Consider the following 15,513-nt stretch of genomic DNA (forward strand, 5'->3'; position numbering starts at 1 on the left):
TCACCAGGCCGAAGTAGCTGTTCGGAAGGGCGTCGCCAGGCCACAGCCGGACTATAAAGCCCTTCATGGCCTGTTCGGCTGCCTTGTGTAGCTCGACCGGCTACTTTAGCTGGTCGCTCATTGGCACCGGGTGTTCGGTCCCAGTATATTGGGCCCAGAACAACTTCTCCATTGAGCTTCCCTCCTCGGCCTGGTAAAACTGTGCGGCATCCGACACATTGCGGGGCAAATCTGCGAATGCTCCTGGAGAGCTCTGGATTCGGGTAAGTAACAGGTAATTTACTTTTACATGCTTGCTTTGCATATAGAATGCCTTACCCGCTGCTATCTTCTTCATCGCATCAATCTCTTGGAGGGCCTTTTGGGCTTCGGCCTTGGCATTCTTTGCGCTCTCTAGGGCCACGGCAAGCTCAGACTCTCGCGTCTTCGAGTCAAGCTCCAACGCCTCGTGCTTCGTCACGAGAGCTTGAAGCTCTTGCTGCACCTCGCGCCTCTTGCTTTTCTCGCTCGGTGCGCTCCTTGGCCGCTTTGTTTTCGGCCTCGGATAGCGCTTGTTTCAGGGTCGCCACTTCGGTAGCAACCCCTGGCAAATTTATGATGGTCCTGTCATTTTGCAATCGCATCTTTTTTATATATACACGTCCATAGACTAGGTATTACTTACCTTTGTTCTCCTTGAGCTACCTCTTGGCAAGGTCGAGCTCTTCCTTGGAACCTTTGAGGTCCTGCTTCAGTACGGCGACCTCCGCAGTCAGTGCGGCAGAGGCCAGCAGCGAAGTCTGCATACGCATATAGACATACTTACATTAGACTCCTGCGATATTGTTTGATCCTCTGTTCGGCTTTTCTTTGTGAACACCGAATAGAGCATCAGGGGCTACTATCTATGCAGTAATATTTCTCCTATATTTCAAAAACTTACCTCAAAGCCTGTTAGAAGGCTGGCACAGGCTTCAGTCAGTCCGTTCTTGCCGGACTGAACCTTCTTGATCACCACACTCATTATAGTATGGTGCTCTTCGTCGATGGAAGCGCTGCGAAGCGCTCCCAGCAGATTGTCCGGTGCCTCTAGATGGAGAGAGGTCACCGGCACAGGCGTCTTGCCCCTTTTGGAAGGAGGCTGCCTGCCCGAGTACGGAACCACTGGGGGTTCCGGTGCGGTGTTCGGCTGAGGGCCGAACTCGGAGCCCTCGGGAGCCTTGCTCCCTCTGCTCCTGGAGTCCGGAAGGTTGCCTTGAGGCGCCTCCGGGACTGTCTCCCCTCGACCCGGTGCCTCTTGAGACAATACCTCGGTGTTGTCCGTAGGGCAAGGGGAGGTGGCGGTCGGAAGTGGATCGCTATCCATATCCGACGAGCCCAGGGAGCCGTCCGACGATACGTCAATACGGGCTCGGGGCGGTCTGTGTAATCACAATTCGGCATTAGGAGAAGCAGTGCGACAAAGGAATGCTATGAATTACTCTGGTATCCGAATACTTACGACTTTGCCAGGGGCTTGGCCCTGAGCAGCCACTCGTCTTCGCCTTCAGCGGCGGTGGTGGAATAGTCCGGAAGGAGAGTCCTTCCCTTCTTGGACCCTTCGGCCTCCCCAGTTGGGGCGGCTTTCCTTTTCTCGTCTCCCCCGACTGGAGGGGGGGCATCTTCATCCTCATCCTCGTCTTCGGGGGGAGGAGTGCGTTGCGGAGTTATCGGACGATGAGTCCGATATCACCTGGTGTCGGGAACCCTTTCAGGTTCCCTTGGCCTTCTTGGTCTTCTCCGGCACCTTGTACGGAGCTGGAGTTAGCATCTTCATTAGGAGAGCGTCTGCTGGGCCTTCGGGCAAAGGAGCCGGACAGTCGATCTGCCCGGCCGTCTCCTGCCAGTCCTGTCAAAGGTACGGGAGCTTAGATCCCGCATAGAGTAAAACTATGAAAACCGAGTATCCTATAAGAGGTAAAACAGCTTACCGCGCTAGCTTGGCACTTCGCGCTGAATCCGCGATCCTCGGTAGTGGGAGGGGGATCCTCGGTACCCTTGAATAGCACCTTCCAGGCATCCTCGTGTGTTGTGTTGAAGAGCCTGTTCAGAGTTTGGTGCTGGACCGGGTCGAACTCCCACAAGTTGAAAGCCCGTTCTTGACACGGGAGGATCCGGCGGATGAGCATGACCTGGACTATGTTGACGAGTTTGAGCTTCTTGCTCACCATGTTTTGGATACATGTTTGGAGTCCGGTCAGCTCTCCCGAACTACCCCAGGATAGGCCCTTCTCTTGCCAGGTGGTGAGCCGCGTGGGGATGCCAGATCGGAACTCGGGGGCCGCTGCCCATTTAGGGTCACGCGGCTCGGTGATGTAGAACCACCCTGATTGCCACCCCTTTATGGTCTCCACGAAGGAGCCCTCGAGCCATGTGGCGTTGGGCATCTTGCCCACCATGGCGCACTCCGCACTCCGCCTGGCGGCCGCTCACTACCTTCGGCTTGACATTAAAGGTCTTCAGCCATAAGACGAAGTGGGGCTTGATGCGGAGGAAGGCCTCGCACATGACGATAAACGCCGAGATGTTGAGGATGAAGTTCGGGGCCAGATCGTGGAAATCCAGGCCGTAGTAGAACATGAGCCCCCGAACGAATGGGTGGAGAGGGAATCCCAATCCGCGGAAGAAATGGGTAAGGAACACTACCCTCTCATGGGGCCTGGGGGTGGGGATGAGCTGCCCTTCATCTGGGAGCCGGTGCGCGATGTCGTCGGGCAGGTATCCGGCTCTCCTCAGCTTCTTGATGTGTCCCTCCGTGACGGAGGAGACTATCCACCTGCCTCCTGCTCCGGACATGGTTGGAGTAGGTTGAGGTGGGAAATGCGGACTTGGGCGCTGGAGCTCGAGTGCGCGAAAATGGATGAGAAAAGGAGGAAGAAGGCGTGGATGAAAAGGTGAATCCTTATCCCTTTATATGGGCGGCCAAAACTATGCGCCCCCACTAGCCTGGTAAAACTCGCTTATCCCCAAGCGTCGTAATCGATGGCGCGGTTGGGTTACCCACGCCCGTACTGATGAGAATCCCGTAATTAGGGGAACACGATCTCTGCTTTGACAAGACGTGTCAAAAAACTGCCTCGCGTTATGTGCGGGGCTAGTTAAAGGAAACGGTTCGAATAATCACCGGGCCATGGCATAACGTCATGTTGCCGAAACAAGTCAACAGATTAGATTTGTGGAAATATTATTCTCTCTACGGTGGAATGTGGAACTTTTTTTGCAGGGTCGGACACTATCCTTGTATTCAAATTTTTCCGTGGTGTATTCGGAGGAGGAACCCGCCTTGCAATGCCGAAGACAATACTGCGCGCCGGACTCATCGTCATTGAAGCCTGGTTCAGGGGCTACTGAGGGAGTCCTGGATTAGGGGGTCTCCGGACAGCCGGACTATATCCTTTGGCCGGACTGTTGGACTATGAAGATACAAGATTGAAGACTTCGTCTCATGTCCGGATGGGACTCTACTTGGCGTGGAAGGCAAGCTAGGCAATACGGATATGTATATCTCCTCCTTTGTAACCGACCTTGTGTAACCCTAGCCCTTTCCGGTGTCTATACAAACCGGAGGGTTTTAGTCCGTAGGACAACAGACAATCAGACCATAGGCTAGCTTCTAGGGTTTAGCCTCTCCGATCTCATGGTAGATCAACTCTTGTAATACCCATATCATCAAGAATAAATCAAGCAGGACATAGGGTTTTGCCTCCATCAAGAGGGCCCGAACCTGGGTAAAACATCATGTTCCCTGCCTCCTGTTACCATCCGCCTTATACGCACAGTTCGGGACCCCCTACCCGAGATCCGCCGGTTTTGACACCGACATCCGCGATAGTTGCAAAAGCAATAGCTGGCGAGACGACCATGTGACGACACGTTGATAAAAGATCAAGATGATGGAGATCATGGTGTCATGCCGGTAACAATGGAGATCATGACAGTACTTTGGAGATGGAGATCGAAGGCACAAGATGATGATGGCCATATCATGTCACATATTTTTTGATTGCATATGATGTTTATCTTTTATACATATTATTTTGCTTAGTTGGACGGTAGCATTATAAGATGATCTGTCACTAAATTTCAAGGTATAAGTGTTCTCCCTAAGTATGCACCGTTGCCAAAGTTCGTCGTGCCGAGACACCACGTGATGATTGGGTGTGATAGGCTCTACGTTCACATACAATGGGTGCAAGCCAGTTTTGCACACGCAGAAATACTCGGGTTAAACGTGATGAGCCTAGCATATGCAGATATGGCCTCGGAACACTGAGACCGAAAGGTCGAGCGTGAACCATATAGTAGATATGATCAACATAGTGATGTTCACCATTGAAAATTACTCCATTTCATGTGATGATCGGTCATGGTTTAGTTGATTTGGATCACGTGATCACTTAGATGATTAGAGGGATGTCTATCTAAGTGGGAGTTCTTAAGTAATATGATGAATTGAACTTTAATTTATCATGAACTTAGTCCTGATAGTATTTGCATAACTATGTTGTAGATCAATAGCTCGCGATGTAGCCCCTCGTTTATTTTGATATGTTCCTAGGGAAAAACTAAGTTGAAAGATGTTAGTAGCAATGATGCAGATTAGATCCGTGATCTGAGGATTATCCTCATTGCTGCACAGAAGAATTATGTCCTTGATGCACCGCTAGGTGACAGACCGATTGCAGGAGCAGATGCAGACATTATGAACGTTTGGCGAGCTCGATATGGTGACTACTTGATAGTTTAGTGCACCATGCTTTACGTCTTAGAATCGGGTCTTCAAAGACGTTTTGAACGCCACAGAGCATATGAGATGTTCCAAGAGTTGAAATTAGTATTTCAGAGTCATGCCCATGTCAAAAGGTATGAGACCTTTGAAAAGCACTTTGCCTACAAGATGGAGGAGAATAGCTCAACTAGTCAGCATGTGCTCAGAATGTCTGAGTACTACAATCACTTGAATCAAGTGGGAGTTAATCTTCCAGATAAGATAGTGATTGACAGAGTTCTCTAGTCACTATCACCAAGTTACTAGAACTTTGTGATGAACTATAATATGCAAGGGATAACGAAAATGATTCCCAAGCTCTTCGTGATGCTGAAATCGACGGAGGTAGAAATCAAGAAAAGCATCAAGTGTTGATGGTTGACAAGACCACTAGTTTCAAGAAAAGGGCAAAGGGAAGAAGGGGAACTTCAATAAGAACGGCAAGCAAGTTGCTGCTCAAGTGAAGAAGCCCAAGTCTAGACCTAATCCTGATACTAAGTGCTTCTACTACAAAGGGACTAGTCACTAGAAGCAGAACTGCCCCAAGTATTTGGCGGATAAGAAGGATGGCAAAGTGAACAAAGGTATATTTGATATACATGTTATTGATGTGTACTTTACTAGTGTTTATAGCAACCCCTTAGTATTTGATACTAGTTCAGTTGCTGAGATTAGTAACTCGAAACGGGAGTTGCAGAATGAACAAAGACTAGTTAAGGGTGAAGTGACGATGTGTGTTGGAAGTGGTTCCAAGATTGATATGATCATCATTGCACACTCCCTATACTTTCGGGATTAGTGTTGAACCTAAATTTGGTGTTTGCGTTGAGCATGAATATGATTTGATATGATCATCATTGCACACTCCCTATATTTGGTGTTTGCGTTGAGCATGAATATGATTTGATCATGTTTATTGCAATACGGTTATTCATTTAAAGTCAGAGAACAATTGTTGTTCTTTTTACATGAATAAAACCTTCAATGGTCATACACCCAAGGTGAATGGTTTATTGAATCTCGATCATAGTGATACACATATTCATAATATTGAAGCCAAAAGATGCAAAGTTAATAATGATAGTGCAACTTATTTGTGGCACTGCCGTTTAGGTCATATTGGTGTAAAGCGCATGAACAAAATCCATGCTGATGGGCTTTTGGAATCACTTGATTATGAATCAGTTGATGCTTGCAAACCATGCCTCATGGGCAAGATGACCAAGACTCCGTTCTCCGGAACAATGGAGCGAGCAACAGACTTGGTGGAAATAATACATATTGATGTATGCAGTCCAATGAGTGTTGAGGCTCACGGCAGGCATCGTTATTTTCTGACCTTCACAGATGATTTGAGTAAGATATGTGTATATCTTCTTGATGAAACATAAATCTGAAACATTTGAAAAGTTCAAATAATTTCAGAGTGAAGTGGAAAATCATCGTAACAAGAAAATAAAGTTTCTACAATCTGATCGTGGAGGAGAATATTTGAGTTACGAGTTTGGTCTTCATTTGAAACAATGCGGAATAGTTTCGCAACTCACGCCACCTGGAGCACCACAGCGTAATGGTGTGTCCGAACATCGTAACCGTACTTTATTAGATATGGTGCAATCTATGATGTCTCTTACCAATTTACCACTATCATTTTGGGGTTATGCATTAGAGACAGCTGCATTCGCGTTAAATAGGGCACCATCTAAATCCGTTGAGACGACGCCATATGAACTATGGTTTGGCAAGAAACCAAAGTTGTCGTTTCTTAAAGTTTGGGGTTGCGATGCTTATGTGAAAAAGTTTCATCCTCATAAGCTCAATCCCAAATGGGAGAAATGTGTCTTCATAGGATACCCAAAGGAGACAGTTGGGTACACCTTCTATCACAGATCCGAAGGCAAGACATTTGTTGCTAAGAATGGATCCTTTCTAGAGAGGGAGTTTCTCTCGAAAGAAGTGAGTGGGAGGAAAGTAGAACTTGATGAGGTAACTGTACCTGCTCCCTTATTGGAAAGTAGTTCATCACAGAAATCTATTCCCGTGACTCCTACACCAATTAGTGAGGAAGCTAATGATGATGATAATGTAACTTCAGATCAAGTTACTGCCGAACCTCGTAGGTCAACCAGAGTGAGATATGCACCAGAGTGTACGGTAATCCTATTCTGGATGTCGTGTTACTTGACCATGACGAACCTACGAACTATGAGGAAGCGATGATGAGCCCAGATTCCGTGAAATGGCTTGAGGCCATGAAATCTGAGATGGGATCCATGTATGAGAACAAAGTATGGACTTTGATTGACTTGCCCGATGATCGGTGAGTCATTTAAAATAAATGGATCTTCAAGAGGAAGACGGACGCTGATAGTAGTGTAACTATCTACAAAGCTTGAATTGTCACAAAAATGTTTTCGACAAGTTCAAAGTGTTGACTACGATGAGAGTTTCTCACTCATATCGATGCTTAAAAGTCTGCCCGAATCATGTTAGCAGTTGCCGCATTTTATGAAATCTGGCAAATGGATGTCAAAACTGCATTCCTTAATGGATTTCTTAAAGAAGAATTGTATATGATACAACAAGAAAGTTTTGTCAATCCTAAAGGTGCTAACAAAGTGTGCAAGCTCCAGCGATCCATCTATGGACTGGTGCAAGCATCTCGGAGTTGGAATATATGCTTTTATAATGTGATCAAAGCATATGGTTTTATACAGACTTGCAGTGAAGCCTATATTTACAAGAAAGTGAGTGGGAGCACTACAACATTTTTGATAAGTATATGTGAATGACATATTGTTGATCGGAAATAATGTAGAATTTTCTGGAAAGCATAAAGGAGTGTTTGAAAAGAGTTTTTCAAAGAAAGACCTCGACGAAGCTACTTACATATTGAGCGTCAAGATCTATAGAGATAGATCAAGATGCTTGATATATTTTCAATGAGTACATACCTTGACAAGATTTTGAAGTAGTTCAAAAGGCAAAAGTCAAAGAAGGAGTTTTTGCTTGTGTTGTAGGGTGTGAAGTTGAGTAAAGACTCGAAACCCAACCACAACATAAAATAGAAAGAGAATGAAAAGTCATTCCCTATGCCTCAGTCATAAGTTCTATAAAGTATGCTATGTTGTTTACCAGTCCTATTGTATACCTTAGCATGATTCTGGAAAGGGAGTACAATAGTGATCTAGGAGTAGATCACTGGACAATGGTCAAAATTATCCTTAGAGGACTAAGGAAATATTTCTCAGTTATGGAGGTGATAAAAGAGTTCGTCGTAAAGAGTTATGTCGATGCAAGCTTTTTACATCGATCTAGATGACTCTAAGTCTTGATCTGGATACATATTGAAAGTGGGAGCAATTAGCTAGAGTAGCTCCGTGCCGAGCATTGTAGACATAAAAATTTGCAAAATACATACGGATCTGAATGTTGCAGACCCGTTGACTAAATTTCTCTCACAAGAAAAACATGATCACTCTTTGGGTGTTAATCACATAGCGATGTGAACTAGATTATTGACTCTAGTAAACCCTTTGGGTGTTAGTCACATGGAGATGTGAACTAATCACATAAAGATGTGAACTATTGGTGTAAAATCACATGACGATGCAAACTAGATTATTGACTCTATTGCAAGTGGGAGACTGAAGGAAATATGCCCTAGAGGCAATAATAAAGTTGTTATTTATATTTCCTTATATCATGATAAATGTTTATTATTCATGCTAGAATTGTATTAACCAGAAACTTAGTACATGTGTGAATACATAGACAAACAGAGTGTCACTAGTTTGCCTCTACTTGACTAGCTCGTTGAATCAATGATGGTTATGTTTCCTAACCATAGACATGAGTTGTCATTTGATTAACAGGATCACATCATTAGAGAATGATGTGATTGACTTGACCCATTCCATTAGCTTAGCACGATGATCGTTTAGTTTGTTGCTACTGCTTTCTTCATGACGTATACATGTTCCTCTGACTATGAGATTATGCAACTCCCGAATACAAGAGGAACACTTTGTGTGCTACCAAACGTCACAACGTAACTGGGTGAATATAAAGGTGCTCTACAGGTGTCTCCAATGGTACTTATTGAGTTGGCATAGATTGAGATTAGGATTTGTCACTCCGATTGTCGGAGAGGTATCTCTGGGCCCTCTCGGTAATGTACATCACTATAATCCTTGCAAGAAATGTGACTAATGAGTTAGTTGTGGGATGATAAATTATAGAATGAGTAAAGAGACTTGTCGATAACGAGATTGAACTAGGTATTAAGATACCAACGATCGAATCTCAGGCAAGTAACATATCGATAACAAAGGGAACAACGTATGTTGTTATGCGGTTTGACCGATAAAGATCTTCGTAGAATATGTGGGAGCCACTATGAGCATCCAGGTTCCGCTATTGGTTATTGGCCGGAGATGAGTCTCGGTCATGTCTACATAGTTCTCGAACCCGTAGGGTCTGCACGCTTAACGTTCGGTGACGGTCGGTATTACGAGTTTATGTGTTTTGATGTACCGGTGGTATTTCGGAGTCCCGGATGAGATCGGGGACATGACGAGGAGTCTCAAAATGTTCAAGCCGTAAAGATCGATATATTGGAAGGCTATATTCAGACATCGGAAAGGTTCCGAGTGATCCGGGTATTTTTTGGAGTACCGGGGGAGTTACGGGAATACGGGAGTACATATGGGCCTTAGTGGGCTTTGATGTCTACTACACAACCTTCTTCTTGTAGACGTTGTTGGGCCTCGAAGTGCAGAGGTTTGTAGGACAGTAGCAAATTTCCCTCAAGTGGATGACCTAAGGTTTATCAATCCGTAGGAGGCGTAGGATGAAGATGGTCTCTCTCAAGCAACCCTGCAACCAAATAACAAAGAGTCTCTTGTGTCACCAACATACCCAATACAATGGTAAATTGTATAGGTGCACTAGTTCGGTGAAGATATGGTGATACAAGTGGTATATGGATAGAAGATAAAGGTATTTGTAATCTAAAATTATAAAAAACAGCAAGGTAATGAATGATAAAAGTGAGCGTAAACGGTATTGCAATGTGTGGAAATAAGGCCTAGGGTTCATACTTTCGCTAGTGTAAGTTCCCTCAACAATACTAACATAATTGGATCACATAACTATCCCTCAACATGCAACAAAGAGTCACTCCAAAGTCACTAATAGCAGAGAACGAACGAAGAGATTATGGTAGGGTACGAAACCACCTCAAAGTTATTCTTTCCAATCAATCCGTTGGGCTATTCCTATAGGTGTCACAAACAGCCCTAGAGTTCCTACTAGAATAAAACCTTAAGACACAAATCAACCAAAACCCTAATGTCACCTAGATACTCCAATGTCACCTCAAGTATCCGTGGGTATGATTATACGATATGCGTCACACAATCTCAGATTCATCTATTCAACCAACACAAAGGACCTCAAAGAGTGCCCCAAAGTTTCTACTGGAGAATCACGATGAAAACATGTGCCAAACCCTATGCATAGGTTCATGGGCGGAATCCGCAAGTTGATCACCAAAACATACATCAAGTGAATCACGTGGCATCCCATTGTCACCACAGATACACATGACAAGACATACATCAAGTGTTCTCAAATCTTTAAAGACTCAATCTGATAAGATAACTCCAAAGGGGAAAATCAATTTATTACAAGAGAGAAGAGGGGGAGGAGAAACATAAGATCCAACTATAACAGCAAAGCTCGCGATACATCAAGATGGTGCCAACTCAAGAACACGAGAGAGAGAGAGAGATCAAACACATAGCTACTGGTACATACCCTCAGCCCCAAGGGAGAACTACTCCCTCCTCGTCATGGAGAGCGCCGGGATGATGAAGATGGCCACCGGTGAGGGATCCCCCCTCCGGCAGGGTGCCAGAACAGGGTCTCGATTGACTTTTGGTGGCTACATAGGCTTGCAGCGGCGGAACTCCCGATCTAATCTCCGTTTTGGAAGTTTTACGATACGTAGGTATATATGGGTGCAAGGGGTACGTCGGTGGAGCTTCGGGGGCCCCACGAGGCAGGGGGGCGCGCCCCCACCCTCGTGGCCAGCTCCCGTATCTTCTAACGTAGAGTCCAAGTCTATCTGGTGGCTTTCCTTCCAAAAATAACTTCTCTAGTTGATTTCGTTCCGTTTCGACTCCGTTTGATATTCCTTTTCTTCGAAACACTGAAATAGGCATAAAACAACAAATCTGGGCTGGGCCTCCGGTTAATAGGTTAGTCCCAAAAATAATATAAAAGTGGATAATAAAGCCCAATATTGCCCAAAATAGTAGATAATATAGCATGGAGCAATCAAAAATTATAGATACGTTGGAGACGTATCAAGCATCCCCAAGCTTAATTCCTGCTCGTCCTCGAGTAGGTAAATGATAAAAAAGATAATTTTTAATGTGGAATGCTAGTTGGCATAATTTCAATGTAATTCTTCTTACTTGTGATATGAATATTCAGATCCGAAAGATTCAAGACAAAAGTTCATATTGACATAAAAATAATAATACTTCAAGCATACAAACTAAGCAATTATGTCTTCTCAAAATAACATGGCCAAAGAAAGTTCATCCCTACAAAATCATATAGTTTAGTCATGCTCCATTTTCATCACACAAGAATGCTCTCATCATGCAAAACACCGATGACAAGCCAAGCAATTGTTTCATACTTTAGTAATCTCAAACTTTATAAACCTTCACACAATACATGAGCCTGAGCCATGGATATAGCACTATGGGTGGAATAGAGTATAATGATGGGGGTTATGTGGAGAAGACAAAAAGGAGAAAGTCTCACATCAACGAGGCTAATCAATGGGCTATGGAGATGCCCATCAATTGATGTCAATGCAAGGAGTAGGGATTGCCACGCAACGGATGCCCTAGAGCTATAAATGTATGAAAGCTCAACAAAAGAAACTAGTGGGTGTGAATCCAACTTGCTTGCTCACGAAGACCTAGGGCACTTGAGGAGGCCCATTGTTGGAATATACAAGCCAAGTTCTATAATGAAAAATTCCCACTAGTATATGAAAGTGATAACATGAGATACTCTCTACTATGAAGATCATGGTGCTACTTTGAAGCACAAGTGTGGTAAAAGGGTAGTAACATTGTCCCTTCTCTCTTTTTCTCTCATTTTTTGGGCCTTTTCTTTTTTATGGCCTTTCTCTTTTTTTGGGCCTTCTCTTTTTTTGGGCCTTCTCTTTTTTATGGCCTTTCTCTTTTTTTATTTTTTTATTCCTCACTTGGGACAATGCTCTAATAATGATGATCATCACACTTCTATTTATTTACAACTCAATGATTACAACTCGATACTAGAACAAAGATGACTCTATATGAATGCCTCCGGCGGTGTACCGGGATGTGCAATGATTCATGAGTGACATGTATGGAAGAATTATGAACGGTGGCTTTGCCACAAATACTATGTCAACTACATGATCATGCTAAGCAATATGACAATGATGAATGTGTCATGATGAACGGAATGGTGGAAAGTTGCATGGCAATATATCTCGGAATGGCTATGGAAATGCCATAATAGGTAGGTATGGTGGCTGTTTTGAGGAAGATATAAGGAGGTTTATGTGTGACAGAGCGTATCATATCACGGGGTTTGGATGCACCGGCGAAGTTTGCACCAACTCTCAACGTGAGAAAGGGCAATGCACGGTACCGAAGAGGCTAGCAAGGATGGAAGGGTGAGAGTGCGTATAATCCATGGACTCAACATTAGTCATAAAGAACTCACATAATTGTTGCAAAAATCTACAAGTCATCAAAAACCTCGGTACTACGCACATGCTCCTAGGGGGATAGACCATCGCTCGTCCCCGACCGCCACTCATGAGGAGGACAATCAAATAACACCTCATGTTTCAAATTTGTTACATAATGTTTACCATACGTGCATGCTACGGGACTTACAAACTTCAACACAAGCATTTCTCAATTTCACAACTAATCAACTAGCACGACTCTGATATTATTACCTCCATATCTCAAAACAATCATCAAGCATCAAACTCTCTTAGTATTCAAAACACTCATAAGAGAATTTTATTATTAATCTTGTATACCGAGCATATTAGGATTTTAAGCAAATTACCATGCTATTTAAGACTCTCAAAATAATATAAGTGAAGCATGAGAGTTCATCTATTTCTATAAAATAAAACTGCCACCCTGCTCTAAAAAGATATAAGTGAAGCACTAGAGCAAACGACAAACTACTCCGAAAGATATAAGTGAAGATCAATGAGTAGTCGAATAATTATGCAACTATGTGAAGACTCTCTAACATTTAATAATTTCAGATCTTGGTATTCTATTCAAACAGCAAGCAAATCAAAATAAAATGACATTCTAAGAATGGCAAACATCATGTGAAGAAGCAAAAACTTAGGATCAACCGATACTAACCGATAGTTGTTGAAGAAGAAAGGTGGGATGCCAACCGGGGCATCCCCAAGCTTAGACGCTTGAGACTTCTTGAAATATTATCTTGGGGTGCCTTGGGCATCCCCAATATTGAGCTTTTGTGTCTCCTTAATTCCTCTCATATCACGGTCTCCCTAAATCTCAAAAGCTTCATCCACACAAAACTCAACAAGGACTCGTGAGATAAGTTAGTATAAATCATTGCAAAAACCTTATTATACTCTACTGTAGCAAGTCACTAAAATTATTATTCAACCTTGCATACTAAATGCCTCTGCATATTTAATAGTCCTATCATTAAATTGAATCATTAAAGAAGCAAACATATGCAAACAATGCAAACATAACAGCAATCTGCCTAAACAGGATAGTCTGTAAAGAATGCTGCAACATCCATACTTCCCTAGCTCCAAAAATTATGAAATAAAATTCCCACTGTATTAAATTTATCAGAGCTTAATATGCAAAAGGTTTCAACATTTTATCACATTATTACTTTTCTAGGGAATTATTGCAACAACGGTAAACTTTCTGTTTTCAAACAGCAACATGTGGACTTGTAACATAGGCACAGTAAAGGCTATCAATGCCACTTTTATTGAAATAAAATATGCAAAACATTGTTCTAAATAACAGCAAGCAAATCCTAACAAAATAAATTGACGCTCCAAGCAAAACACATATCATGTGGCGAATAAAAATATAGCTCCAAGTAAAGTTACCGATGAACGAAGACGAAAGAGGGGATGCCTTCCGGGGCATCCCCAAGCTTAGGCTCTTGGATATCCTTGAATATTAACTTGGGGTGCCTTGGGCATCCCCAAGCTTAGGCTCTTGCCACTCCTTATTCTATAGTCCATCGAATCCTTACCCAAAACTTGAAAACTTCACAACACAAAACTTAACAGAAAACTCATAAGCTCCGTTAGTATAAGAAAATAAATCACCACTTCAAGGTACTGTAATGAACTCATTATTTATGTATATTGGTGTTAAACCTACTGTATTCCAACTTCTCTATGGTTTATAAACTATTTTACTAGCCATAGATTCATCAAAATAAGTAAACAACACATGAAAAACAGAATCTGTCAAAAACAGAACAGTCTGTAGTAATCTGGATCAAACGTATACTTATGGAACTCATAAAATTATCAAATAAATTTATGGACCTGAGGAATTTATCTATTAATCATCTGCAAAAATAATTAACTAAATAGCACTCTCCAAATAAAAATGGCAGCAATTCTCGTGAGCGCTAAAGTTTCTGTTTTTTACCGCATGATCAACAAGACTTTCCCCAAGTCTTCCCAAAGGTTCTACTTGGCACAAACACTAACTAAAAGCATAAAACCACATCTAAACATAGGCTAGATGAATTATTTATTACTAAACAGGAACAAAAATCAAGGAACAAAAATAAAGTTGGGTTGCCTGCCAACAAGCGCTATCGTTTAACGCCCCTAGCTAGGCATGATGATTTCAATGATGCTCACATAAAGGATAAGAATTGTAACATAAAGAGAGCATCATGAAGAATATGAGTAGCACATTTAAGTATAACCCACTTACTATGCATAGGGATTTTGTGAGTAAACAACTTATGGGAACAATAATCAACTAGCATAGGAGGGCAAAACAAGCATAATTTCAAAATTTTAAGCACATAGAGAGGAAACTTGATATTATTGTAACTCCTACAAGCATATGTTCCTCCCTCATAATAATTTTCAGTAGCATTATGAATGAATTCAAAAATATAACCAGCACTTAAAGCATTATTTTCATGATCTACAAGCATAGAAATTTTATTACTCTCCACATAAGCAAAATTCTTCTCATTCGGGATAGTGGGATTATCATAAGAGACTTGGATACTATAAATTGTTTCCACATTAAAAGAGTAATGTTCAGAAAATGGGTAACCATAATCATGACAAGTTTTATAAATATAATCCTCACTACTTTTTATAGCATATGTATCGTCACAATAATTATCATAAGTAGGAGGCATGTTATTATCATTATAAATTTGCATATCAAAACTTGGGATACTAAAAATATCATCTTCATTAAGCGTAGCATCCCCAAGCTTGGGACAAACATTAATTGCAGCAAATATATTCTCAAATATGTCATCCTCATCAAACATAGCTTCCCCAAGCTTGGGCCTTTTCATATCATAAGCATAATCACTCTCATCATTAATAGTATGGATAGCACCAATAGTATAGCAAT

This window comes from Triticum urartu, chromosome 4A (genome assembly GCF_056163025.1).
Source record: "Triticum urartu cultivar PI428250 chromosome 4A, HENAU_Tu73, whole genome shotgun sequence".
Lineage (NCBI taxonomy): Eukaryota > Viridiplantae > Streptophyta > Magnoliopsida > Poales > Poaceae > Triticum > Triticum urartu.